Below are 27,521 nucleotides of genomic sequence, written 5' to 3' on the forward strand. Positions count from 1 at the left end.
GCAGGAGCTCACGGGGCTGGCCGAGCACATCCCACCCCACCTGCTCAGGGGAAGAAGGGTGAACCCATGCACAGAAGGCCCAGCCACGGGGAAGAGCCCTTGGGCTGCCAGAGCCTCCCAGGCCATACGTGCCAAGCCAGGGTCTGGAGCAATCGCGAGGCCTGAGGACCCCCCCCCCCGCTCCCTCTGGAGAACTGCCCCGGCCTGGGGTCCCAGGAGGGGCCTCGCATCTGGCCGGAACAGAACCTCTGACAGATGGGATGTCGCCGAGCACGGCAGGAGGGCCTGAGAGATGGGAGGAGAGAGCCAAGCTTGTGGAGGAGCTGAGCTGCCCAAAACCGCAGGGGTCGGTCTTGGAAACCGGGAACCCGAGGGAGGGTGGCAAGGTTCAAATCTTAACTCCATCACCTCCTCCTGGCTATGTGATCTTGGGCAAATGAGAACTTCTCTGGGCCTTAGTTTCCTCATCTGGAAAATGGGCATGAGGTCCCAATACCCACCTCACAGGGCTGTGGCGATGATGAAAGGGGATGTGGCCTGTTGTAAACACTGATGATTACAGCTGAGCCCCGTGTTGGTGCCTCTGAGAAGGACTTCAGCACAGTGGCCATCTAGGAAATGAACCCCCCCAGGACCCCCACCCGACTCTGAGCTCCCCCTCTCACCCAGGAAAGGGAGGGTCATAGCTGAGAAGCATCGTACCCAACAGTTTGTCCACCTGCTTCTGACACTCCAGGCTACAGAGCTTTAGTCCCAGAGGACCAGAGAATCGCCCTGGCCATCCATCTGTATTCTTCTCCAATTATAACCCTGTGGATGGGAGCAGAGGCGTGCCTGGCACCTGCCACTCACTTTGCCCTCTGACCTCTCACTCAACAGTACCTACTGAGCTCTCTCGTGTGCCACCCCTGGGCAGTGAGTGCTGGCCGCGGCCGAGAAGACCCCCCATGGAGCTGACCATGTCATTCGGGACACAAGACAATATAAGAAAATTACACCAAGTGTAAAACCTATTTCACTTATTTCACACTTATTTTAAAGATGGGATGAGAGCCACAAGGAAGAACTTCGCATAAGTAGAATATTCTTATACTTAATACTCAGTCTTCACATGAGGACATTCCTTCTTTGTAGCCGCAAATGTTGACATGTCAGTGGTGTGTGAAATGGACCTCACCTTTAGACAGGTGAACTGATACCCAAGGGATGAAGGGCCATGTTCACTCACAGCCACCCAGTTGCAAACCCAGGGCTAGAACTCAGTTCTCCTGACCCCACATTCAGAATTCTTTCCTCTCTGCCCAGGCACAAAGACAAGGGTCTGCGGAGGGAGACCAGACCAGGGTCCACGAAGAAGAGAGGCCTCCTGGGAAATCCCGGTGTGCCAGGCATGACGCCAGCACTTTCTCCACACCTCGGGCTGGGCCCTCACATGGTCCTTAGGAGCAGATGCTATACGGACCACGGACTCTGGAGGCTGGTCAGGCCGTGAACTCGCTGCTCAAAGAAGCAGAATGTGTTAGAGTCCCTCTGGTTCTAATCCTGCAAACCCACGTGTGCATGAATAAGGGCCCAGAGAACGGATGTAAACAGGGAGATAGAGTGTTTTGGAAAAAATATCCTTGTTACCCAAATTCTACTAACTGCTGTCTCTGCCTCATCTATTGAGTTCTCAGGTTGTCAAACTACAGTAACAGGGCCAGACCTATCAGGGATATTTAGATTCTCCAATCACCATGGGGAAGATCAAGGGAACATTTCTAAACTATTGTGAGGAAGTTCATGCCATTAATTAGCCCACAGGTTGGATGGTGAGAGAACAGGGCAGAAATGAAAAGACCCCAGGCTGTGAGAAAAACCATCTGACATAGTGGTGCATATGCCTCCCCATCACCAGCTCAGACCTGGCCACGGCTCTCTTGGAAAGCCTGCTTTCAGGATGAGGATGAAGAAAGGGGGAGCTGAGTCCTCCAAAGTGCTGGTCAGGAGGTGAATGGTCCCGTGACATTAGGGTCCTCGACCCCCAGGAGCAAATCTAGGGGAGCCGCTGCGGATTGACAGCAGAAATCCAGCTCATGAGGACTATGGAGCCCCCTTGGGAGCTCTGTCTTCCCAGAATTCCAGCTATACGAAAGTCCTTCCCAACCCGAGCCTCCTCAAGGCCCCTCCACACAGGCTAGGCAGGAAGCACTCCCACCCCCACCCAGCTGCAAGCGGGAGCTACCGAGGACTGGGGTCATAAATGAGCGGGCCCTGTCATGTAGGGGAGTCTGAGGGCTGGCCGCCAGGCTGTGCACACACCAGGCAAAGCAGATCTGCGTGCAGCCTGGACGGCAGGAGGAAACAGACAGCCCTCCCGCATCATCCGAAAAGGCAGAGGCACACACGCCATTCCCACAGCTGTTGGCTGTCCCAGTCTCAGAGGCCCGGCCAGGCGGGCCAAGAGGATTTGCAAGGGAACCACACTGGACAGGCCACCTCCATCTGGGCAGGACGCAAGCCCCAGGGCTGGCAGGGGGCCTCCGGAAGGCAGCAAAGAGGGAGCCCAGGGCAAGATCTTCAAGGGCCAGGCAGCACCCAACCCCAACATGTGTTAACTGCTTTGGAGTCTCACAGAACATGTCCCCTCACCACAGGCGACGTGTGTGACAGGACTGGGTCGGCCTAGCTGGGGATGGCTCAGGGGACGCCCTGTCCTCTCGCAGGGGGTGGTTTTGGGGTCGAGCAGCCGACAGGCTGGGGCTCCTCGCACTCGAGCCCCACTGTCCCCACCAGCTTTGCCCAGGCCCCTGTCCCGCCCAGTGCTATCAAAACGGGGGAAGGATCTGGTCTTCCTCCAGGCCTCCCCACTCTCTGCTCACCCTGGTGCCCAAGCCAGAAACCATGGATCACCCTGGACCCCACACTCCCTGGCTGCCATTGCTTAATCCATTTCCTGGTCCTGTCAATTTCACCGTCTAGGACATCCCCTTCTCTCCACTCCCACCACCTGCACCATCACCTCGGCTTCCCCAACCGGCCCACACCCACCCGCCTCAGAGCAATTCAGAGAGCGAAGCTGACGATGCCGAGACCCCCGGCCCTAGCTCCACCTTGGCCCACGAGGCCCCATAGGGCCTGATCCCCACAGTCCACTCCCGTGCTCACCACGCTCCCAAGACCGCCTGATGACAATCCACCAGCTCGCCAAACATCCCCTCCCTCCAGGACTTTGAACCTTCTCTCTGGGCTATATCTCCTGTTATTCCTATTCCTCACTCCACCCTCATTTTCAACATCGATTATTGGGAAAAGCTTTTGCTTCTCTCTCATGCCTCCCACTCTTCCTTCTGGATGTATATGGGCCCCTAATGATATATGTAGTCACGTGGGGACTTGTCAATTGTCCTGCTCCCCACAAAGGACACCCACCACTTGGCACAGAGCCTAGCACACAGGAGGCACCCAGTGAATACCTTGCGAAGCATTCAGTGTGTGAAAACCCTGCTACTGGAGCCTGGAGTAGACGGGCAGGAAGGCCAGCCTCGGACCCTCCCAGGAATGAACCGTCAGCACCAGCCAAAGTATGAGGCGGTTCTCATAGGAACCTGTCCCACTGCTGGCAGGGTGGGCCCACACCCTCATGAACACTAAGCACCCAGTGGGGTGACACTTGGCCTCAGATACCATGTGCAGAACTCTCCCAGCCCCAAAGAACTCATCGCCAGGAAGGCCCCTACATCCTCCTGGAAGCTGGATGCTCTCGGGCCACTCTCCTTCCCAGTCTGCCCTGGACCCTCCAGCCTGACCTGCTGGCCCCCACCTTGCTCTGGCAGCCTGGGGACCAGCCACCCTCTCACTCCTTCCAAGCACAGGCCTTCCCCAGCTCCCAGCCTTTGCCAGCACTGTCCTCCGATCAAGAAAGCCTTCTTCCTCTCATCTCTTCTGAGAGACTTCCCATCAAGACCTGACTTTCCGGCTTCTCGTGGAAATCTGGAAGCATGGGCCACACCAGATTCAGCCTCCAGCAAGGCAGCCAGCGACAGGAACTGGGGAGCAGCCGTTCCCCTCCACAGGCACATGATCTCCATCACCCAGCCCCACCCGGCCTCCTCACCTGCCCGACCCCCAGCATCATCATCTGAGCTTACGGTTCCTGCACCAGCCACACACATCCCCCTCGCAGGCCTGGATCACAGGCTTCTTATCACCAAGGCCTCGTCTTCTCATCTCTGTCCATGCCACAGGGCCCTTGCTGGGAACCCTAGGAGTGTGCTCAGGAGATGAGCAGGAAAGGATGTGCAAACAGGCCAGACTCTGACACCCAGCCTCTGCCTCCCACCTCCCGTCCTCTGGCCAGACGTCTCCATTTTATCTCGGCTACCTGAGCTACCAGCTCATATACCTCCTCCTGTGGCTTGTCTCTTATAGTTTATTAACATCCACCAATAAACAGGGTGCAGGCCTCCCACACCGCCACCAGGAGAAGCCGGGCTCTGCGGGCTAAGCCTCCCTCGTCCTGCTCACTCTCAGCACATCTTTGGCCATAAGGGAACAATTAGGAAAAACTCCCTTCAGGTTATATTTAGAAAGGGGTGGAGGGGGAAAGGCTTCCTCTAGTAATTTTCATTCAGTTGCACACGACTGCCTGTCCCCACCTACCCGCAGGCCAGCGCCACGGGGGCAGGCAACCGCCTCTCCCCGAGCATGGGTTAAAATCAAGCCCAGCCTCTGCCCAACCCTGATTATGCCCACGTTTAAAAATAAGATGTGAAAGATGCATTATGTAAGACCTGTAACACTCTCCTGCCCACCTCCGACTCTGGAATCAAAGATCATCATTTCTGCCATCAAAAAAGAATGAAAGAAAGGCAGGAACAATGAAAATAGCCGCCCAACATGAGCCAGATCAAAGACATGGGCACAGAAAATGAGGAGCCAGGGGGGCCTTTAATTACTGCCTGCATCCTCCGAGTCGTGTGGCGAGAGGGGAGAAGAGAAGTTTTGAAGGCCACCAGGTTCCGTCCTGCTGCGGCTCCTGTTTCCACCGCCAGCACCAGTTCCCGACAAACTCGAGCCTTTCATTTTCCTCTCTTTTTTCCCTCCTTTTTCTCTGCCCCCCACATGCCAGACAGGACTCCCAGACTCCCCAGTGCTTGCCGTCCACCAGCAGCGAGAGCTCAAAGGGGCTCCTCGGAGACCCCAGGAGGGGATTCAGGCCCCACCTCGGAAGGCTGGAAGCCAGGTGGGCCCAGCCCCCAGCAGCAGAGAGGCTCATGGAGGGACCCACGGTGGGCCGTCACTGCAGACCACACCGACTTTTTTTTTTTTTGCAAGTCTCCCTGGTTGAGAGGGGAAAAAAAACTCTTCAAATTCACATTGGGCAGGGCTCCGTGGGGCAGCAGATCAAACCTGAGGACCGGCTGTTTGAGCTCAGCGGCAGAAAAAAGGATTGCCCAGGGACTGAGCTTAAGTAGAAGCTGGATTAAACTTCAAACGCAAACTCCCCCTTTTTTTACACAGCAGACAGTCATGGCTAATATTGCAATATGGACTCTGAAAATGCATTACAAATAACTTACTCTGGACCCAGACTTGGGCCTTTTGTATCAGGGGGAGGAGTCAGGGAGGTAATTGCCACAGAAAAGACACATGGGAGCCCGCCCTCTTGCTTGGTGGAGGGAAGTCCACCAGTTTGGGGCCCAGGAGGCCAACAGCAGGTCTCCATTCCGAAGACACCTTGCTGGCCAGGTGAGGTGGCTCCCCCGGAGGCTGAATGAGGCTTGGGTCTTCCCTAGGTATGAGAATCCAGGTATATTGCATAGATGAAGAAATGCCTGGACAGGGTGGCAAAAGCAATGACGCTCTTAAAGCCTGTACTCAAACAATGGGGTGTAATTGTGTTCTTCACGTGATCAATGCCTGACTCACTGAAATAGAAAAAAAACTTACAAACTCACAAGTGATGCAGATGGGAGCAGAAGACAAGTGTAAGTTGTAGGATTTTTTTTTTCTTTCAACACCTTCAGGGTAGCCCTGTGGCTCCCAGAGGGTCGGAAGCCTGACCGTGGCTGCACTACAGACATGAGGGTAAGCCTGAGCTGGCCCTCACTGGGCTCCTGCAGCCAGCACCCAGGGACCTCAAGAGATCCTGGCTGAGAACACAGACACAAGAGGAGGACCTGGAGGCCTGGGTGTGGAACTAGTGGCATTTGCTCCTGTTCTCAGGACAGGGGTCCCAGCTGGTGCTGTATAACAAAGAATTTGGGCAAGGACATGCTGCTTCCCTAGAGAATTTTCCTACAGTGTTTTCAGAAATATCCAATGTTCCCTTCCCTAGGATGACTCCTCCTTGTGACCTGCAGGGGTTCGGAGCTGCCCACCGTATCAGGGAGATAAGAGAAGACCTGATCCTTCTCCCTTCACTCGAGAATGCCCTGGAAGAAGACCCTAAGAGTGAGCAAACTGCATGTGGCACTCGGCAGGGGTCCCAAAGGCTTGTGGCACCACGGCTGACATCTTTACATAACTTGACAAAGGGCAGCAACAGGCTGGGGTGTTGCTGGAGGAGGTGGCCAGCTGGAGATGGGTCTGTGCAGACCAGCTGGGCGGTGTCCTTCCCTAGACAGAAAACCGGGGCGGGTCCTGCCTTACAGTGGCCACATCTCTGGACCCCACAAGGCCCCACAGACTCCTGGGGCAGTGACTCAGCTCTGACACAAGGTGGCTCGACAGTTAAAGGTCCGTGGGTGGCACCTCGCTGGGGTCCACCCAGGAACTGCAGCCTGCACTGTTTTGCGCAGCTCCATCCACCATCCACCAGGAAGGCTCCCTTTTCTCCACACCCTGCCCCACTCCCTCTGGTCCCTCTGGGGTGCCCTGTTCCAGGCTAAGAAAAAACAGAACCACCATTCAGTGGCTGCAGCCCCAGAGTGCTAAGCGGTGTGCTGGCCCTTCACACTCATGACCCCTCTGAATCTCCCATCACCACGCACATGAGTCTTCAATGGCCCCATTTCACAGAAGGATACACTAAGGCTCACAAATAGGTTCATTGCCAAAGATCACAGACTTTGGGCAGAGACAGAACCTGAGCCCAGCACTGAAGAGACCCATTGATCTGCTTTCCTTTCCATGGTGTGATGTCGTCTCCCAAAGATTCCTCAGAGCTCCCACTCCATCACCGTTAATAAGAGCTGTAATGATAATAATAATAAATAGCTCTAGTGAAAATGCAGTCCAGAGAGGTTCTGGAGGAGGCAGCAATGAGGCCGTTGGTTTAAGCAGATGAGTTATTCATGCCCCCAAACAGAACTCTAGGCAGCACCCAGCCATCCCCAGCACAGGCACACAGACCACGGCACTAAACATCCTTCCCAGCAAGAATAAGGCTCTGCGGAGAGGGAGATGGAGGCCGTGACACAAGGGGGCCCAAAGAGAGGGCCTCGTCCTTCCTGCCAGAGCACAGGACATGTCAGCCATCAGCTTTCAAATAAGGAAAATGGAAAAGCGAGGGAGCTTCCTCCCCTGCTACTCCCCACAGCCCAAGACTGAGTTGTGTGCCAGGCCCAGGCCTGGGGAAGACCCAGCAGAACTGCAACCAGCTGTGGCCCAGGAGAGCAGCCAGAAGGGTGGGTGGGGGCAGACTCCCCAGCACTGCTCGGCTGGAGAGGGCAGCGGAGGGGGGAGGAGGGGACTGCAGAGAGGGGCCAGGAGGTCTGCGGGCAAACGTAATGAACTCCTGCTAACCAATTCCTGTCTTGCCAGATGCAGCCACTGGGGAGTGTGTGCAGACAGGAGGAGCCACCTCCCCTCAAAGCCAACGGATCCAGCCTGAGACCCAGGTATCTGACCAGGGTCACTGATTACTTCCTTCTCGGAAGCAGACCCACTGCTGTTGACTCTGGGCCTCTGGTCACCAGGAGGGGGTCTGCAGTGGCGGCTCCTTAGTGGGGAGAGATTTGCTCAGACCAGGACAGAGGTGTCCTTCAGAAAGAAGTGTGAACATGGCCCATAAAGATGTCCTCTGGGTCAGTACATGCATATATAGAGTCTGTACTACAAAGATATACTCTAGTCTTACCAGGGCCCTCGCCTTCTTGGCAATTTCTGAATTCTGAAATTTCTAACCATACAAAGAACTGGGAAGACACTTGAGTCTCTGCAAACATTCTCTCCACAGGAGAGTACAACTCGGTGGCCAAGAGTTGATTCTGTGGTCAGACACGCATGGTTTCCCACCTGGTTGGGTGTGCTTGAGCCAGTTACTGACCATCTCTGGGCCTCAGTTTCTTGATGGGTGAAAATAAAGGATCCCAAAAGTACATATCCAACAGAGAACTTGAGGGTATTACAACATGACACATCTGAGAAGGGGTCAGAGGGGCATCTGAGAAGGGGTTGGCAGGATGGCTGGCACAAGGTAAGGGGCTTTGGGATGATTTTCAGCTTGAAGCCAGGCGTGGAATAATTGCTTCGTTTCTCCTAATGCTAAAGAAACGGTCCTGCTGCCCCACTGCCCCATTTCTTATGCAGAACACTTCACGTGTGAGCAGCCCCACCCACGAGCTGGAAGGGAGAAAATGAGAGGCTTTCTTCTTCCCCATCCTCTCTCCTTCAGAACCCAGGCAGGCACCTCTGGAGCACAGAGCTGCGGGAAGCGATCCAGCGAGGCCACAGTGGAACCAGGCCTAAGACCTCACAAGGAAGCAAGCCCCAGAGGGCCAGCAAACCGGATCCACTGGATCCAGTGGTGCCCACCAAGAACTGGCACCTGGAAACTCCCTCCAGAGCAGAGAAGGCCTGCAGCCACCCAATCCGTCTTGCTGGCAGCAAGCACAGAAATTGAAGGGATTAGCCTCACAGGGAAGAAGGCTCCAGAAAGGGACAAGGAGGGGGCTGAGCACTGGTGTATAACCACTGACAGGTGGGTAGATGCCCACCCACTGGCAACCTACGAGATAAAAGGCTACATTCAGATTTTTAGCACATTTCCACGTCTACTTTCTTTATGCAATCTCTCTGTAGAAAATATTATTGTCCGTGCTGTTTAGATGGGAAATGAAGAATTATTAAAGATACCTCACCCCTGTGTCCATAGCCTAGCACTGTGCCTGGCACATAGCACGTGCTTAGTAACTATCTCCTGAATAAATGAGCCAAAAATTATCATAGAATACCTCAGTGAGCTCTCTTATGGAACAGAGACTATGATTTATTCACTTATCTGAGTGCAAAAGACTTAATGAATAAGTGAGTGAATGAATGAAACAGTAATGGTGGTGGTGGTGGTTTAGTCGCTAAGTCTTGTCCAACTCTTGAGACCCCATGAACTATAGCCCACTGAGTTTCTCTGTTCATGGAATTCTCCAGGCAAAAAAATACTGGAGTGGGTTGCCATTTCCTTCTTGAGGGGATCTTCCTGACCCAGGGATAAAACTTATGTCTCCTGCATTGGCAGGCAGATTCTTTACGGCTAAGCCACCAGAGAAGCTGAAAACAATAACAGCTAACACTTATTTAAGTGATTATTATGTGCCAAGCATTGCTCTGAGTGCCTTCTATGGGTTAACTCATATGATTCTCATAACAACCCTGTGAGGCATATGTACTATCGTTGGTTCCACTTCAAAGATGAGGAAACAGAAACTTAAAGAGGTAGGTAACTTGCCCAATGTCACATAATATGTAAGAAGCAGAACTGCGATTAGAATCCAGGCAGTGGGGCTCCAGAGCATGTGTGATGCCTGAGCAAAGTTCAAAGAGTGCTTACTGATGCTGAAGCTGAAGTTCCAATACTCTGGCCACCTGATGCAAAGAGCCATCTTAGTGGAAAAGACCCTGAGGCTGGGAAAGATTGAGGGCAGGAGGAGAAGTGGGCAACAGAGGATGAGACGGTTGGATGCCACCATCGACTCAGTGGACATGAGTTTGAGCAAACTCCAGGAGATAGCGAAGGACAGAGAAGCCTGGCATGTTGCAGTCCATGGGGTCACAAAAAGTCAAACGTGACTGAGCAGCTGAACAACAACAACGACTGAGGCGGAGTGCTCCAGGCTTTTTAGCCTGTCCAGCACCCATGCCCACCTTCCGTAAGAAAAACCCTATCTCCCTTGAGCAAACACCCTTCTGTGTGATTCAGATTCCCCAGTCCTGGCCAAATAGATGGCATCCCCCAGTCACAGAGACTGGTTTACAGATGGACACGTCACCAATCTGGGCCAATCAGAGCAAGCCCTGAGACTTTCTTACACTGCAGGAAAGAGACGCTCCACCTCAGCAAGGAAGATTTGAGTGTAGAGCCCTGAGGGGAGGGGGATTAACTTGCCCCCTCTTAGGAAGAGCCTGGCTGAGAATGAAGCCAAGAGGAAAGCAGAGATGGGAAGAGATGAGAGGGGGAACCGTTAAGGCTCCAGCCATGCCTAAAGGTTTATCCCCAAGCCAGTCTGAGATGTGCCTCCACGCCTTGTGACCAAGGCCATGGTTCGGTTCAATGTCCCCATTTTGTAAATGACGGTTCAGAACAGGTCGATTACTTGGTCAGGCTCACAGTCAGTTAGTATCAAGGCCAAGGCTATAGCCAAGTTTCACGGGCACCCCTCTGCCGGTGTCCACTGCATTGCTTCTTCATCTCTAACATGGGAATCCTGCCCTGTTCATTTCTGTGCCCACTGTGAGCACAGGGAATAAGGATGCTTAATATATGATGAATGGAAAGCAGGGAAGGAGGGAGGGAAAGTAGGAGCAGGGGTGGTGACTAAGCCCCTGGAGGGTCAGCACCATCTCACCCAGCTCGGCATCACCGCATGCCTGGCAGAGTAGCTCCACTGAGTGGAGCAGTGAGTGCCCATCACAAAGTATGAGTCTTCGCTCTGCCAAACGGCTATGGAGGGGTCCCACTAAAGCTGACCGCAAGGGACGTTTTCAATAGGATTTGATTTGCAAAACGCCCAACTGCACACACGGTTTTGTACCTCCCGCCACTTCTCAGAGCACTTTTTTGCCCATGTGGTAAAAATAACCAATCTCTGTTTCTCTGCAGATGGGATGACAAACTGCGCTGCCAGGCACTGAGAGGTCCTGTGACGTGCCTTTTCGTCCTGTCTCTCTACACCCCGTGGGTTCCCAAGGGTTAAATGCCCTACACCTTCCTCTCCCACAAGGGGTAACCCCATGCAGGACTCACGCTGGCCTCGAGGGAAGGGAGAGTGCCCCCTTACCCCTAGCCTCATCCTTCCAGGAAAGACTCTGATGCCTTCTGGCCAGGGCAGGTACCCGGGGTCACTGCAAACATAAAAGCAACCATGCAGCCAATTTTAGGTCATTCCTAAGAGCCACGTGGGGTAGTGTTAGTAGGGCCTTGGGAAACCCTTGAGAGTATTTCGAAGATACAAAATATGGCCCAGTATCAAGTGAGGAAGTGGGTCTCCACAATTAGGCTGCTGCTGCTGCTGCTGCTAAATCACCTCAGTCGTGTCTGACTCTGTGTGACCCCATAGACAGAAGCCCACCAGGCTCCCCCGTCCCTGGGATTCTCCAGGCAAGAGCACTGGAGTGGGGTGCCATTGCCTTCTCCAATACAGGAAAGTGAAAAGTGAAAGTGAAGTCGCTCAGTCATGTCTGACTCTTAGTGACCCCAAGGACTGCAGCCCACCAGGCTCCTCGGTCCATGGGATTTTGCCTTCTCTGCCACAATTAGGCAAAACCTAGCAAAACACACCCACACCTCCTCACACCCCCACACCTGCTGAAGACAGGGGAGTACGGCCCTCAGAGACATCTCTGGCTCCTATACCCATACGCCACTCACCTGCAGCTAATACCCCTACCCTTCCGCTCCCTGGATCCCTTCCCCAAATCTATACAGGCAGTTTGGACTAATCATTCCTCAGCAACCCTATAGAGTTTTACTTTATTTGATCATGAAGCAAAAGAGTCAAGACAGTCTGGACCAGAATCCAGACCAGACAACCTTCACAAGAGCACCAGCTCCTGTTGCTTGCATGCTCCAGGCCCTTGACGGGGATTGCAATGCATCCTCCCAAAACTCCCATGAGGTAGGTACTACTATTAGCCTCATTTTCCAGATGAGGAAACTGAGGAATGGAGATGTCCAGCAAATTAACACAAGTCAGAGTCTGATGAGGTTCTCAATGGAATCAGTCCTAAAGGAAATCAACCCTGAATATTCATTGGAAGGACTGATGCTGAAGCTCCAATACTTTGGCCACCTGATGCGAAGAGCCAACTCACTGGAAGAAACACTGATGCTGGGAAAGGTGGCGGGCAGGAGGAGAAAGGGGTGACAGAGGATGAGATGATTGGATGGCATCACCGACTCAATGGACATGAGTTTGAGTAAGCTCTGGGAGATAGTGAAGGGCAGGGAAGCCTGGTGCACTGCGGTCCATGAGGTAGCAAAGAGTCGGGCACGACTGAATGGCTGAACAACATTAGAGTCTGCAAGTGGAAGTACTGAGTGATCTTGGGCAGGCTTGCTTTATTCATTTAATAGATAATAAATATATAATACATGATAAATATAACACAATATATTATATTCATGATTATGTTATTTATCCTCTTGGGATTCTCAGTGTACTCATCTGTAAAATGGGACTGAACGCCCAACTCTTAGTGTCACTGTGAGAATTTAGAGAGTAGGAAAAGAGCTACGAGCTGTGCCCCAGCAACTCTTCTTTCTCTTGCTTCCTCCCACTTGAAAGACAGAGGTGCTCATACCTGCTTACATTCCCACCTGGCCAGATAGATAGAAAAGTCACTGGGGGCAGGGTGGGTGGGGGACAGTCTCTGAATTCAGTAACATATGTCCTCGTACAAGGGATATTTTTATTATTACCGACTTGAAAGACACTGATTTAAATAACTGGGCCATATTGAGCTCCAGCTCCAAACAAAGCCAGTGAAACAAGGCTGCCAGAGAAAGACCCCATACCAAGGGCTCCCCACAGCGCCAGATTCCAAAAACCTGACTCCATTGGCCACATTCTCAAGGTGTTTTTCCACCTCTGGTGGCGGCTTTGGGAGCAGGAGGCCCAGGCCTGCCCGGCCAGGCTGGCCTCTCCCTTCTGCCCCTTTGAAGTGCCCAGCATGGGGTGAGCTGGAAAGAAACCCTGGGCTGCTGAGGCCGGTCGTGGAGGCACCTACCCGCCCCCACCCGGACCCCTCCCCCTCCTCGTGCAGCCTGACTGGGCCTTTGTTGCTGGAGCCTGGGCAGGGGACAGCCCAGGACCCGGCCTCATTATGTGCCTGACCTCAGGCAAGCCCCCTCCCCCCAGGGTGGAAGGTTAACGTGGCTGCCCGCCATGCAGGCCTGGGCCTCCGGGAGGCCTCCTTCCAGGGACAAAGGACCGGCCCCCTTCCTCCTCTCCAGGCCCCAAAACAGCTGCTGGCCTGCAGAGCCCATTCAGGAGGGGAGTTGAGGGGCCTGGAGGCGCGCGGTCCCAGGCTTTGATGGCTCAGAAGTCACCAGGGGGCCTCCTTTCCAAACCTCCTTCCTCCCACTCTGTGGGGAAGACAATGCCCAGGGGAGCTGCCGGGGCCAATGCAGGAATGCTGGCAGTCAGTCCTGGCAGGGTGGTGGGGGAGGCGGGGCCCCCTGCACCTTTCTTTCTCTGACTGCTTCCAGGAGGGCCAAAGTCAGCCCCTCAGCAAGGCAGGCTGGTATAGGCCTGACCAGGGGTCAGAATCAAATCAGAAGGTCTTCAGTCCTGTCCCACTGGGCCCCTCTGCCACCTGGCTTCTGGAATAAAATTCACGTCCCCTGGTCAGAGATGGGCTGGCAGCAGGGCGTGCATGCTCAGTCGCTTCAGTCACGTCCGATTCTTTGTGACGCCATGGACCGTAGCCCACCAGGCTCCTCTGTCCCTGGGATTCTCCAGGCAAGAACACTGGAGTGGGTTGCCATCCCTTTTCCAGGCGATCTTCCCGACCCAGGGATCGAACCCGCATCTCTTGTGTCTCCTGCACTGCAGGCAGGCTCTTTACCACTAGCTTCACCTGGGAAGCCCAGGAGCAGAGCAGCTCTCAGAAAGGGAAGGCCAGAAAATGTGGGAGACAAAAGTCCCTCTAACTTACAGCATCACCCTTAGCACTAAGTACTTACTGAGTAGCATCTTGGGGTACATGCCAGGTACCAGGTGGGCTTACCGGCTTCCTTCTCTGATTTCCAGCTGTATCCCTTGCACACTGGACTGACACACCGTTTTATTGTGCACTGATTTTAATTTCAAAAGACTCCAGGGTAAATTTTTGGAGTGTTTCTTTTTTTTAATTTTGCTTAAGATCCTAGAGCCACACAGGGGCTCCCTGGGGCACTGTGGGCCTCGCCCGGGCCATGCAGAGGAGTGGGTGCAGTTCAGAGTTGTGCGTTCACGCGTATCTCTGCAAGCAGGTTGTGTCCCAGTGTGCGCACAACAAAAGGCCGGCTGAACGCCTCACCCACGGAGCAGGCTGGCAGCAGGAACCCGCAGCAATAGCCTGGTTGGCCCATTGTTGGGAAGGGCTGCCTTTCAAGGCACAAAAAAGGTACAGAGGGGCAGGACGACACGCACGGGAGAGGCAGGCACATCTGTAAGCAGCAAAAACTGCTGTCCCATTATCGGTGCCGACTCCCGGCAGCAACGTGCAGGAGGTGTGTGTGTGTGTGCACGCCCGCGCACGCAGGGCTGGCCCGACTCACATTGTCCTGTCCAGCCAGGAGAAGCAGCGCGCGGCGCTCTTACAAAGACATTGATTTTCCTCCTTTCCTTTCCAGAGCAAGATCAGATGAGCTCCCGGAGTGACACATCCTTAACTTTTCAGTGGGGTTTTCTTTTCCAACTTGTTTGTTTGTAACATATTATTTTAAAACCGGGTCTCTAATTGCATCTCTTCTCCACTGCATCGCCCTGGCTCCCACCCCCCTCCCCAAAGCTAGGAGGGCACGGGCTGATTATCTGAGCGAGCAGGCTGCTCACGGGGGCATCCTGGGCTCTGAGAATGCCAGGGGGGGTTAGAAATGGGGGGGAGGGGGGAATTAATTGCCAAGAAAACACAAGGCTGTGCTGTGACTTTGATTCCATCAATTACCATTATCTTTCTCCACAGGTCCGCCAAGCATCCCCCGGAACCGGCCCCGTGTTTAACTTTCTTTGGCAGTCCTGATACCCCGTCAGATTTCTGGCGGTGCCACGCCGCCCGCCTGGGCTCCTTCTGGGCCCTTATCAGCCTCTCCCAGTCAGCCTGGCCCGGCACAGCTGTTCCAGGCCCTCAGCCCCTCACTTTATCTGCTCGCACAGACCTCTGCCTGGCAAGCGGTGGGCCCGGCGCCTGCTCCACATTCCCCAGGAAGCCGGCTGGGAACGCAGCCGCCCTGCTCCCAGAATCCTCTGGGAGTTCATTACCAGCCAGGGTACCCCAGCCCGGCAGCCAAGGTGCGGGCCGCGCCGCCCAGCCTCACCGCCGGCATCATTAAAACTCCAACCTTCTGAAGAGAAGAAAGAACAAAACCACAAATTTAGATTAATAAAGCATTTGTTGATTCTACAGCAATTTAGCAGGCCCCTAAGAAACCCACCAGAGACCCGCGGAGCTCCAGTAATTTTCTGTTATATTATCTTTCTTGTAAAATACTTCCCCAGACAGAGTTCCCAAAGGGGCTCAAATATCACTGTGACTAACCAAAATCAATGTGCACTCACCTATTGACATTTTTACATAGTTTTTGGATTTAGTATCCAGCCGAAAACACAATCAACTCCTCTGCCAAGGAACCGACAGGCACTTAGCTAGTCAGCTATTAGTGTTACAAAGGAAAAAATGCAGGCACCCAGGGGAGCAGGGCGAGGAGGCACTGACGTCAGGGGGTAATTGGGTGTCTGAGAGAAATTGCCAGCGGCTGGCCGGCTCCCCCGGGGCCGCACAAAGCTGAGCTGTAACTCTAATAAAGGAGAGGAAATTCTAGAAAAGGGGGCTTTGCTACAAAGGAACCCGGGCAGACAAAAATAGCCCTTTGGAAATAAATAAATAAATGTGGCCAAAGCATATAGATCTAAAAAATAAAATAAATCACTGCACAGAGGAGGCTTTCTGGCCTCCCTTCCCTGGACATCTGTCAGGGGCTCGCAGACTCCGCCTCCTTCCCTCCCCAACCCTTCCTTTCTGGAACCACAGGGACTGTAGCGCTGGAAGGAGGTTTGCCACTTATTTTGGCAAACAGGGTGGGTTTTCTAAAGAGCCTAAGTTTGCAACGTCCTCTTTCCCAAAGGCAGTGTCTGTGACGTAGGCTTTAAGGCTTTGAGGCGTACAAGGAGAACGCATTTCTATTGTTCTGTTTGGGGTTTTGTGTTGTTGTTGTTTTTAACAGTTTCAGTTTGGGGTTATTTGAGAAAGGGGATGCTGTTATAATGCCACCCTCATTCAGTGAAAATTTTACAGATTCTTGCCACATGGGCCAGGCCTCCCCTGGAAAATGTCTGTGTTCTTGGGAAGCGGGTTTAATTTTCTTCCTGTATGGTTCTCCCACCCACGGCCAGGGCTTCTCAGTCCTGAGGTCAGAGGCTGTGGAAGCATCCGAGCAGACGTCACTGCCTCCCCCAAAACGAGGCCAAAGTCTCCTCGAGGAAGGAGGACAGAAAAAATGGTGGCTCTCACCCTATAGCTTGAGAACCAGGCCCCAGGCAAGGATATGACCTCCCTTGGGACTCCGGAGCCCTCAGAAGACCCACGGAGGGGGCGGGAGAGGATGATCTGAGGCCCAGAGGCTGCTGGGAAATTCAGGCCTCCATGGTCAAGCGGGAGAGGGTGGTGGCTTGGGGAAAGAGATGGCAAGAATGGGATTCCCAGGGTCAGATTCTATTTCATCGCTTTGAAAGAAAAAGAAAAAATAGGCCCAGGATTTTAAAAAAAAGAAGAAGAAGAAAGAAAAAAGCAGAAGGCACTCCAACCCAAAGCCACTTGGAAATTGGTCTGAACAAAGGTCTTCAGCTAAAAATGTCAAATCAGCGCCACAGGGCTCCTTGCCCTCTAGTCTCCGGGCCCCTGCTGAAGCCCATGGGGCCTGCTGGGAGGAGAAAAGGCCCCTCCTGGGGTCTGCCCGAGGCTGAGATCCCACAGCCCCACCCCATAAAGACGCCGCAGGAGCCACCAGAGCTTCCTGGCTACAGCTTGGGGCCGCCTGGGATACAGGGGCCCAGTTCCTTTCCTCACCGCCCACCCAGGGTTGGCACAGAGAAGGAAAATCCAACTAAAGAAAAACAGGGGGGATCCTACAACGGACAGCCCCAGGGAGGAAAGCAGAGCTCAGGAATGCGCCAGCCAGAGCCCTGATACCAAATCACAAACCTTGAATCAGTGATGCAATTGCTTAATTAATCAGCCCGCTCAGGGTGGGTGCAGAGGATCCGTGTGAGTGTCTGACCCAACCAGCTCCTGACGGGCAAACCCCCCTCCTTGGGCCCCTCTGCCAGACCCACGGGACCACAGATGGTTGAGCACCGTCTGGGAGTCTCACCGAGGGGGGAAAAATGTGAGTTCCCCAGTCCCCTGTGTGATCCAGTCACTCTGGCAGAAAGGAGGGAGGAGGGAAGGGGGAGGAGGGAGGTGGGAGGAGAGTGGAGGGTGGAGAGAGGAGGGAGGGTCTTATCAGCAACTTAGAATTTCTTGGCCTTGGCTGTTGCAAGTTAGCACTCTCAATGTTATTTTCTTATCCCAGTCAATGAGACTGTAATAGAAATACAGAGAGCAAGGGACCTCTTTTCAGCAAGCCAGTGAGTGCCAGATTTAGAAGGGAAAAGAGGCAGCTTAAATTAACCCTAAGGCTTAACATGTTGAAGTCTTGTAACTTTTAAAAAACAGTACCAAAGCTGATGGAAGAGGCTGGGAACAAGTCACATGCAGAAGCTGGTGTGGGTGTGTGTGGGTGTGGGCATGTGGGTGTGTGGGTGGGTGTGTTGGGGGACAGGAGGGCACCCCTGTGTGTTTTCAAGGCTTCAGCAACAAAATGCAAAAAAGTAGTAGGCAACCTCAATATTGCCTGTTCTGATGGCCCCAACTGGGAGCGAGGGTTTGAAACCAGTTTGCACGAGGTTGGACTGTCTCCAAGGTTGATTTTCTCATCTTTAATGCACAGAGAGAAGAGGAGGGGAGGGGAGGGGAGGGGAGGGGAGGGGGGCAGGCGGGCCAACATCTCAAACCGACCCCAAACGGTTAATGATAATGAGCCGGAGCGCTACAGGAGTTTAACAGCTCTGAGGAAGAGGGGAGACCCGGGAGAGGGCATGACGGCAGAGGTGTGTTCAATTACCAAAAAGAAAAATAATTTCTTTTTTAAACAATCCCCCTCGACACTGGGTGTTTAAAGAGAATATATTCCAGCCCCTAAAATATCAAAGTGCGATTTAAAAATAGAAAAGTCATTTCCCCCCTTCCCTGTTGCAGATTTTACTGTAGCGTTCTAGAAGGCAGATTAAATGAAGGAAGCTCAAACACACTCAATTTTGTCCTTTAGCAAATTCTTCTCTTTCACTCTTGCATGAAGAAAAAAAATCTCCCCACAGAGTTTTTCTCTTCTTCCTGGTGTGGATCTGGGCCCCTGCAGTGCCCTGTGTAATTTCCAGTTCCTCAGAATTCAGGTATTAATAAAGACCCCATGGGGACTTCCAACAATATAACCCTACATTTTGAGGCATTATGAAAGGAAACCCCCAGGGGTCTGTGGCTCAAATTTCTGAAATGTAGGCATTGTAAAAGGCACCCCAGGGGATGCCCGCAATAGAAATCTGCTGAATTCAAAGCATTTTGGAAGTCCTGGTGGGAGTCATTACTCCCACTGGAAGCTTTTTACAAAACATGTGTTGCTGACATGTTGACAGATTGCTCAGTGAAGTGTTTAGGTGCATGCACAAGGCGGGCCTTTGGAGACGCTCGGCGCTGCCAGCGAGTCTCCCAACGCTGGAACCGGTACCATCCATATTTCATAACAGGGGAGGCTGTGGCAGCCGGGGACAGGAGGAGTGTTCTCCGAACCAGCAGCCAGCCTCGCACCCCTCCGCCAAGGAGCCACTTCGAGCGGGCCAGCCCCGTCCTCGCCTCTGGAAGCCAGTCTGTGCAGCACAGCTGTGACGGCCCTTGTCTCCCTGCCAAGGGCTTTACTGAAGGAATCTTGAGGCGACCTCACTGATCACTGCGAGGCGTCGGGCCGACCAAACCGAGGAGGCGGTGGGGTGGGGGTGGGGGGCCGGCGGGGACCTACACCTCCAGCCCCCAGCCCGCCAGGAGCGGCTGTGCGCAGTGGCGGCGGGCAAGGGGGTTTGAACTGGGGCGCGCTGGTCTTGACAGCGTTAAGCTTGGGAAAGTGATCTGTGACTTTAATAAGGCAGAGGGGCTCACAGGAATTAGCTGCCTAGGTGATGGGGGCCCGGAGATGGATGGAAATGTATTCATGGCCTGGTGGGCCAAGGGCCAGGCTGGGGCCCTGGGGAGGTCGGCTCACCCACAGCCCCGCGCTCCAGGGCTCCCCTCTGCACAAGAGTTTCTCAGCCACTCCAGGAGTGAGTGCCGAGCAGGCCTGACTGTGCACACATGCACGTAGACACACACACACACACACACACACATACACATACACATGCCATGGCAGAATAATGCACCATATGCCCATGTTCATAAAATTTTAAAGGTAAAAGCAGATGTAATTTGATCAGCGTGTACATGTGTTGATAGGAACACACACACCAACACACATGCACGCACATTCCAGAAGGCAGGGCCTTTTCCTTGTGCCATGGCTCTGCTTTTGCCTCCAGGACCTCCCCACACGCGCGCCAGGGTGAGCCGCGGCCTGCTTCACTACGCCATGGCCGCTGGAACACACAAAGAAATCTCCTCGAGAAATTTCATGGCTTTAAAAAAAAAAATATTCTCTTTGAACCGTACTACCTATTACGTTGTCAGCTTGGGAGTTTCCTTTATTGAATTTTCGTAGAGCATGTTAAGGAATAAAGATTTCTGCTTGGCACAATGGCATTTAGAATCAGGGGTGTGGAGGGTCATGGGGAGCGGCGACTGTATGTCCAGCCCAGCCCTGTCCCTTTCGGGACTTCACCTCCAAACTGGAAACTGACCTTCCAAGTTGGCTTGTAGTTCCCACAAACACCTTCTCACCCTGGTGGCCCTTCTAGTCTTTTTCCTCTCTTCAAAAGTAAATTGCATTTCAATGGACAAATGGCTTTTCCAAGAGAAGGGTGTAAGATTCCATTCTCTCAAGCCCTTTCAGGGACTTCTGGGGACAAAGGCTCCAGAGAGGTGCCTGGCAGGGGAGCCTGGGCGCCCAGGTGTCAATCCTGGGGGAAGCCCATGCGGTGGGGGAGTGGGGTGGGGGGTGGTGGGAAGCTGGGGATAAGGCTCTGTGACTTAATGCAGTCCTTCCCACCAGCAGTCCTGGTGAGAAATCTTAATGCTTCTGGAGCAGGCTGGCCCCCTGAAGCTGCTTGAACATGGTGGGGGGGGCGGCGGGGAGGGCACGTTGTCTATCTACCAGCTCCTATGTGCCCAGCCCTGCATCACGCAGGACATAATGGATAATCAGGAACCACATGTCGAGTGAAGAAATGGGTGGATGATAAGCACAGACTGCAAATCGACCCCATAGGTACACTCTCTCGTTGGTTCAGTTCCAAGGCAGGAAGAACAAGGATTCCCCACAGAGCTGACCTGATAGAAGAGGCTGGACACAGGCCCCAGGCATCAGTTGGGCAGCTGCATTTGTCCTGACACCTGGCTATGATGTGCCAAGAGGGAGACCGCTTGGGTAGGGGAGTGGCCTGAAGAACTAAGGAAGGGGAGAGAAACCTATGGTAGAAACCCTTCCAGGACCTCACCCTTTGGCCACCACATGAGAAGTGAAGCTGCTCAGTCGTGTAGGACTCTTTGCAATCTCACTGAGTGTAGCCTACCAGGCTCCTCCGTCCATGGCATTTTCCAGGCAAAAGTATTGGAGTGGGTTGCCATTTCCTTCTCCAGGGGATCTTCCCGACCCATGGATGGAACCCAGGTCTCCTGTATTGCAGGCAGACACTTTACCCTCTGAGCCACCAGGGAAGAAATGTTGTTGGACACCACAACTCCATGTAAAGCTCCCACTAAGTGTGCCAGGCCTGCAATTCGAGATCCCCTTTGGAGTCCCCCACCCACCAACCCCCTAGTCCTGACCCTGGATAACAGGAATCTGTGTTTACATCTGAATACAGTAACCAGTTTGCCCCAGTTTGTCTGGGACATTCCCAACCTTAGCACTGAAAATCCTACCTTCCAGGAAGTCCCTCAGTTCCCCGCAGGCCAGGCCAATTGGTCACCCCTGTATACATCACACCCTCTAAACTGTGGGGTCCATGAGGGTAGACTCTGATACAAAATAGGTGTGCAATAAACATTTGCTTAACCCCTGCATGAATGAATCAAGGCTTTTGTTCCCGGGTTCCAATAGGTCTGAGGGAGTATGAAGGTTTGTGCCCCATCACTCATGGCAAAGCTCCAGTCCCAGCCGACCGCTCCTCAGACACAAACACCAGGCACAAAGACAGCAGCCACCCTGCCTGCACTGGGGGCCTTTAAACATGGCTGCCAGAGCTGGAAGCCAGCTTGCAGGAACCTCCACCCCACCATGGAGTCCCTCCTGCTCACCAGCAGCAGCAGCCCCTTGACCCCCTAGAACTTTCCAGCTCCCCTCTGGCCTGCAAGCCACATATGAGCATGCACCCATGCTACTCCTGACTTCTAGGTAGCCTCCTATCTACCCTCTCCCATCCCACCTCTCTAGCCTCTTCTCCACCTGAGCCTGTGGACTTGACTTTTAAAGGTCAAACAAGAGCTGATGGGTTGTGGGGTCTCCTTTCTGGGAGAGTTGAGAGGGTATTCAGAGTAAGAACAAAGTGGCCTCAGATTCAGGCTTAGCTCTGGCACTGTCAGGAGAGAAGTGAAAATGCATGAGGGTACATGCATTCCAGGAACACTTTCCATGAGCCCTCCAGTCAAAGTCAGGCCCTGGGCAAACAAAAGTGAAATTTCAAGGTCGGACTTCCCTGGTGGTCCAGTGGTTGGAGGTCCACCTGCCCATGCAGGGAACACGGGTTCAATTCCTGCTCCGGGAAGACTCCACGTGCTGTGAGGCAAGTAGGCCCATGAGCCACGATTACTGAGCCTGAGCTCTAGAGCCCACGAGCCCCAACTACTGAAGCCTGAGCACCCTAGAGTCTGCAACAAGAGAAGGCACTGCAGTGAGAAGCCCATTCGCTACAACTACACTGCCCATATGCAGCGGTGAAGACCCAGTGAGGCCATATATAATTATTATTTTTTTAAGACAGGTTCCCTTCCCTTCCCAAGGCAGATGTGGGGATTGCTGGGATGGGTGTGTCCAGTGTAGCCACAGGGGACCGTAACACACCTGAGCACAGCAAGATAATGGAACACCACCAAGCCGGTTAAAGGGTTCTTTGGGACGATCCTTAGCAGCACGAGTGTTTACAATCTGTAGTGGGGTGGAGGAAGCAGACTGAAGAACAAAATCAGGAAGGATGAAAGCCAGCATGACTGTACTGGATTTCTGAATTACAGGTGAATTTGACTCTCTTATTTTGGCTTGTCTTTATTTCACAGATGCACTACAACAAATCTGTCTCACAAGCATGAAATAAGAAAAATGTATTTTAAAAACAAAGGAGTAAGCCAAGTGCTCCTGGGAGCCCCAGGGGAGCAGCCAGGCCATGTCTGCTGAGAGGTCAGGGAAGACTTCCGGGGAGGCGGGATGGATGGGTCTGGCTTTGCCAAGAGGGCACACTGGAGCGTGGTATTTCAGGCAGAGAATGGCCTGGGCGAGGACACCAAGACTTCAAGGACAAAGACAAGGTGGACAGTGGAGAGGCAGGCTAGAAAGGAAGGACAGACTCCACCACAAATGGCCACTTGAGTAAAGAGGTGAATTTTGGCCTCATGGGCACTGGAGGCTGGAGTCCCCTGGACCTCTGACCCATCACCACGCTCCATCAAACATGAGGCCACCGTTTGCCTTTGAAGATCTGGTTTGCATCAAAAAAGCAGAGCCTTCCTAAGAACGGTGGGGCTGCAGTCTCAAATGAGGTGGAGGCTTCAAGTTCTCACCTCCAAAGCCAGTCACTGTCACAACGGCCTGCCAAGCAGACACTGGAACCAGTCCCGTCCCATCACAGGCGCTGAGCCTCCGTCCCGTATTCTAAAGGGACCCGTGTGGTGAGGGCCCGGGCCCTGTCTCAGCTGCCTCCATGTTCCTAACAGAGCAGGTGTGATCAGTCCCAGGGCCCCACACCCTGGAGGCAGGCTTCCAGCTGCTGGAGGGACAGCTGCCACTGAACCAGGTGTCGGAAGAAAATTAAAACAAATGACCCTGCCACGTTTGTTATCATCCATTCATAAAAAATACAAGAGCAGAATGGAAGAAAAATAGGTCAGTTCAAAGAAATTTATAGGGACTTAGATATCCAAACATCTCCCCCGAAGGTCTTTGGACTCCATCTGGCTTCTGAGAATGATCTCTGTTGGTTTCCAAGGCAAACCATTCAATATCACAGTAATCCAAGTCTATGGCCCAACCAGTAATGCTGAAGAAGCTGAATTTGAACGGTACTATGAAGACCTACAAGACCTTCTAGAACTAATACCCAAAAAAGATGTCCTTTTCATTATAGGGGACTGGAATGAAAAAATAAGAAGAGACACCTAGAGTAACAGGCAAATTTGGCCTCGGAGTATAGAAGGAAGCAGGGCAAAGGCTAACAGAGTTTTGCCCTGAGAACACACTGCTCATAGCAAACACCCTCTTCCAACAATACTAGAGATGACTCTACACATGGACATCACCAGATGGTCAATACCGAAATCAGACTGATTATATTCTTTGCAGCCAAAGATGGAGAAGCTCTATATAGTCAGCAAAAACAAGACCAGGAGCTGACTATGGCTCAGATCATGAACTCCTTATTGCCAAATTCAGACTTAACTTGAAGAAAATAAGGAAAACCACTAGACCATTCAGGTATGACCTAAATCAAATCCCTTATGATTATACAGTGGAAGTGAGAAATAGATTCAAGAGATTAGATCTGATAGAGCGCCTGAAGAACTATGGATGGAGGTTTGTGACATTGTATAGGAGGCAGGGATCAAGACCATCCCCAAGAAAAGGAAACGCAAAAAGGCAAAATAGTTGTCTAAGGAAGCCTTATAAATAGCTGAGAAAAGAAGAGAAGCTAAAGGCAAAGGAGAAAAGGAAAAGACACCCATTGAATGCAGAGTTCCAAAGAATAGAAAGGAGAGATAAGAAAGCCTTCCTCAGTAAACAATGCAAAGAAATAGAGGGAAACAATAGAACAGGTAAGACTAGAGATCTCTTCAAGAAAATTAGAGATACCAAGGGAACATTGCATGCAAAGATGGGCAAAATAAAGGACAAAAATGGTATGGACCTAACAGAAACAGCAGATATTAAGAAGAGGTGGCAAGAATACACAGAACTATACAAAAAAGATATTCATGACCCAGATAACCACAATGGTGTGATCACTCACCTAGAGCCAGACATCTTGGAATGCAAAGTTAAGTGGGCCTTAGAAAGCATCACTACAAACAAAGCTAGTGGAGGTGATGGAATTCCAGTTAAGCTATTTCAAATCCTAAAGGATGGTGCTGTTAAAGTGCTGCACTCAATATGCCAACAAATTTGGAAAACTCAGCAGTGGCCACAGAACTGGAAAAGGTCAGTTTTCATTACAATACCAAAGAAAGGCAATGGCAAAGAATGCTCAAACTACCACACAATTGCACTCATCTCACACGCTAGGTCAGTTTTCATTCCAATCCCAAAGAAAGGCAATGCCAAGAAATGTTCAAACTACCACACAACTGCATTCATCTCACACACTAGCAAAGTAATGCTCAAAATCCTCCAAGCCAGGCTTCAATAATACATGAACTATGAACTTCCAGATGTTCAAGCTGGATTTAGAAAAGGCAGAGGAACCAGAGATCAAATTGCCAACATCTGTTGGATTATGGAAAAAGCAAAAGAGTTCCAGAAAAACATCTACTTCCGCTTTATTGTCTACACCAATAAAGTCAAAAGCCTTTGATTGTGTGGATCACAATAAACTATGGAAAATTCTTCAAGAGATGGAAATACCAGATCACCTGATCGGACTCCTGAGAAATCCGTAAGCAGGTCAAGAAGCAATAGTTAAAACTGGACATGGAACAGCAGACTGGTTCCAAACCGGGAAAAGAGTACATCAAGGCTGTATAAGCAGGGTTATTTAACTGCTTATACAATTAAATATAACTGTATTTATACTTGTTATATTTAACAAGTATAAATTTAAGTTGCTTATTTAACTTATATGCAGAGTACATCATGCGAAATGCTGGGCTGGATGAAGCACAAGCTGGAATCAAGATTTCCAGGAGAAATATCAATAACCTCAGATATGCATATGACACCACCCTTATGACAGAAAGTGAAGAAGAACTAAAGAGCCTCTTGATAAAAGTGAAAGAGGAGAGTGAAAAAGTTGGCTTAAAACTCAACATTCAGAAAACTAAGATCATGGCATCCGGTCCCATCACTTCATGGCAAATAAATGGGGAAACAATGGAAACAGTGACAGACTTTATTTTGGGGGGCTCCAAAATCACTGCAGATGGTGACTGAAACCATGAAATGAAAAGACACTTGCTCCTTGGAAGAAAAGCTATGACCAACCTAGACAGCATATTAAAAAGCAGAGACATTACTTTGCCAACAAAGGTCCGTCTAGTCAAGGCTATGGTTTTTCCAGTAGTCATGTATGGATGTGAGAGTTGGACTATAAAGAAAGCTGAGCACTGATGAATTGATGCTTTTGAACTGTGGTGTTGGAGAAGACCCTTGAGAGTCCCTTGGACTGCAAGGAGATCAAACCAGTCAATCCTAAAGGAAATCAGTCCTTAATATTCATTGGAAGGACTGATGCTGAAGCTGAAGCTCCAGTACTTTGGCCAGCTCACGCAAAGAACTGAGTCTTTGGAAAAGACCCTGAGGCTGGGAAAGTTTGAAGGCAGGAGGAGAAGGGAACAACAGAGGATGAGATGGTTGGATGGCATCACCAAATCGATGGACATGAGTCTGAGCAAGCTCCGGGAGTTGGTGATGTACAGGGAAGCCTGGCATGCTACAGTCCATGGGGTTGCAAAAAGTCAGACACAACTGAGTGACTGAACTGGCTTCTGAGGCCAGGTCTGCCAAGCCCAGAAGGGAAGAGGGAGTCCAGCCATGCAGAGAGAGTGGGGTTATGGCCTGGACACCAAGGAGGCAATGACACCTTCAAACCTCACGGCACAGGTGGCCCCAGGCCACATGACTTCAGGTCCCCAAAGCAAAACTCATCATCGAAACACAAATGAGCCACAGATGAATCCAATTTCCACAGAGCAGCCTCAGTGATCTATTAAAAACAAATATCTGATCATGTCATCCTCCAGTTCATCCCTTCCAATGGCTTCTCACAAGTCTTTGGATAAAATCGCCACTCCTTCCCATGCCGTCCAAGGCCCTGCGCAATCGAGCCGCCGAAGACCCGAAACTATAAAGTATCAAGAAGTCTTGAAAAACTGATTCGTTTGTGCATCTTTTAATGCTTTTTAAAAAATACCCCGCATCGAATTCTTGTAGGAAAAAAAATGTTTTTCTCAAGTAGGAGTAGCCCTGCCCTACTGATACCCTAAGAACTTAGATGAAATACAGTTCGGATCTCAGCCCCAATGTCGCCGCCTCCAGGACGCCCTCCGCGACAGCCCACCTCTGCCAGCACCAACACAAAGACAAGACGCAGACGCCCCCATCAGCACTTTCACGGCACCCCCAGAAGTCCCTGCCACCGCTGTGATTTGTTCATTTCTGGATGATTCTCGCATCAACATTATCCCCCAGCACACCATCGGCACCACCAAGGGAATAACACCTGCCCTGCTCAGCAGTGTGTCCCTGTCTTAGCAGAGTGCCCAGAACATAGCAGGTACTCAAGAAATACTTGTTGAAGGAACGAATAGACTAATAATTGCATGAATGAATCAGGGACCACAGTTCACACTATGAACCCAATCGTCAGCTGAAAGGAGGCGTCAGTGAGCTCCTGGGATGAACGATTTCCCCATGAACTTAAACAGGTCTTTCAGCAAACATTTACAAGATGCCTACTATGTGCCAAGCCCTGAAGACATAAGGATAAATAAGACAGGCCTTATCTTCCAACAGCTCAACCCAGAAAAAACAAACACATCAAAAACCCAAATGTTCACTATTTGCAGAAACATGGATGGATCTAGAAATTATCATACTAAGTGAAGCAGGCTAGACAGAGAAAGACAAATATCATATGATCACTTATATGTGGAATCCAGAAAATGAAACAAATGACTTTATTCACAAAATAGACTCACAGACAAAACAAATTTATGGTTACCAAATGGGAAATAGGGGG

At 51.7% G+C, this 27,521-nt stretch overlaps 1 protein-coding gene across 2 annotated transcripts in view; it reads right to left on the minus strand.

Annotated features, from left to right (window-relative positions):
* Positions 1 to 27,521, minus strand: part of ZNF423 (zinc finger protein 423) — a 345,953-nt gene that overhangs the window by 188,312 nt on the left and 130,120 nt on the right. The window lies entirely within an intron of this gene.

The sequence above is a fragment of the Bos indicus genome, chromosome 18 (assembly GCF_029378745.1).
Source record: "Bos indicus isolate NIAB-ARS_2022 breed Sahiwal x Tharparkar chromosome 18, NIAB-ARS_B.indTharparkar_mat_pri_1.0, whole genome shotgun sequence".
Classification (NCBI taxonomy): domain Eukaryota; kingdom Metazoa; phylum Chordata; class Mammalia; order Artiodactyla; family Bovidae; genus Bos; species Bos indicus.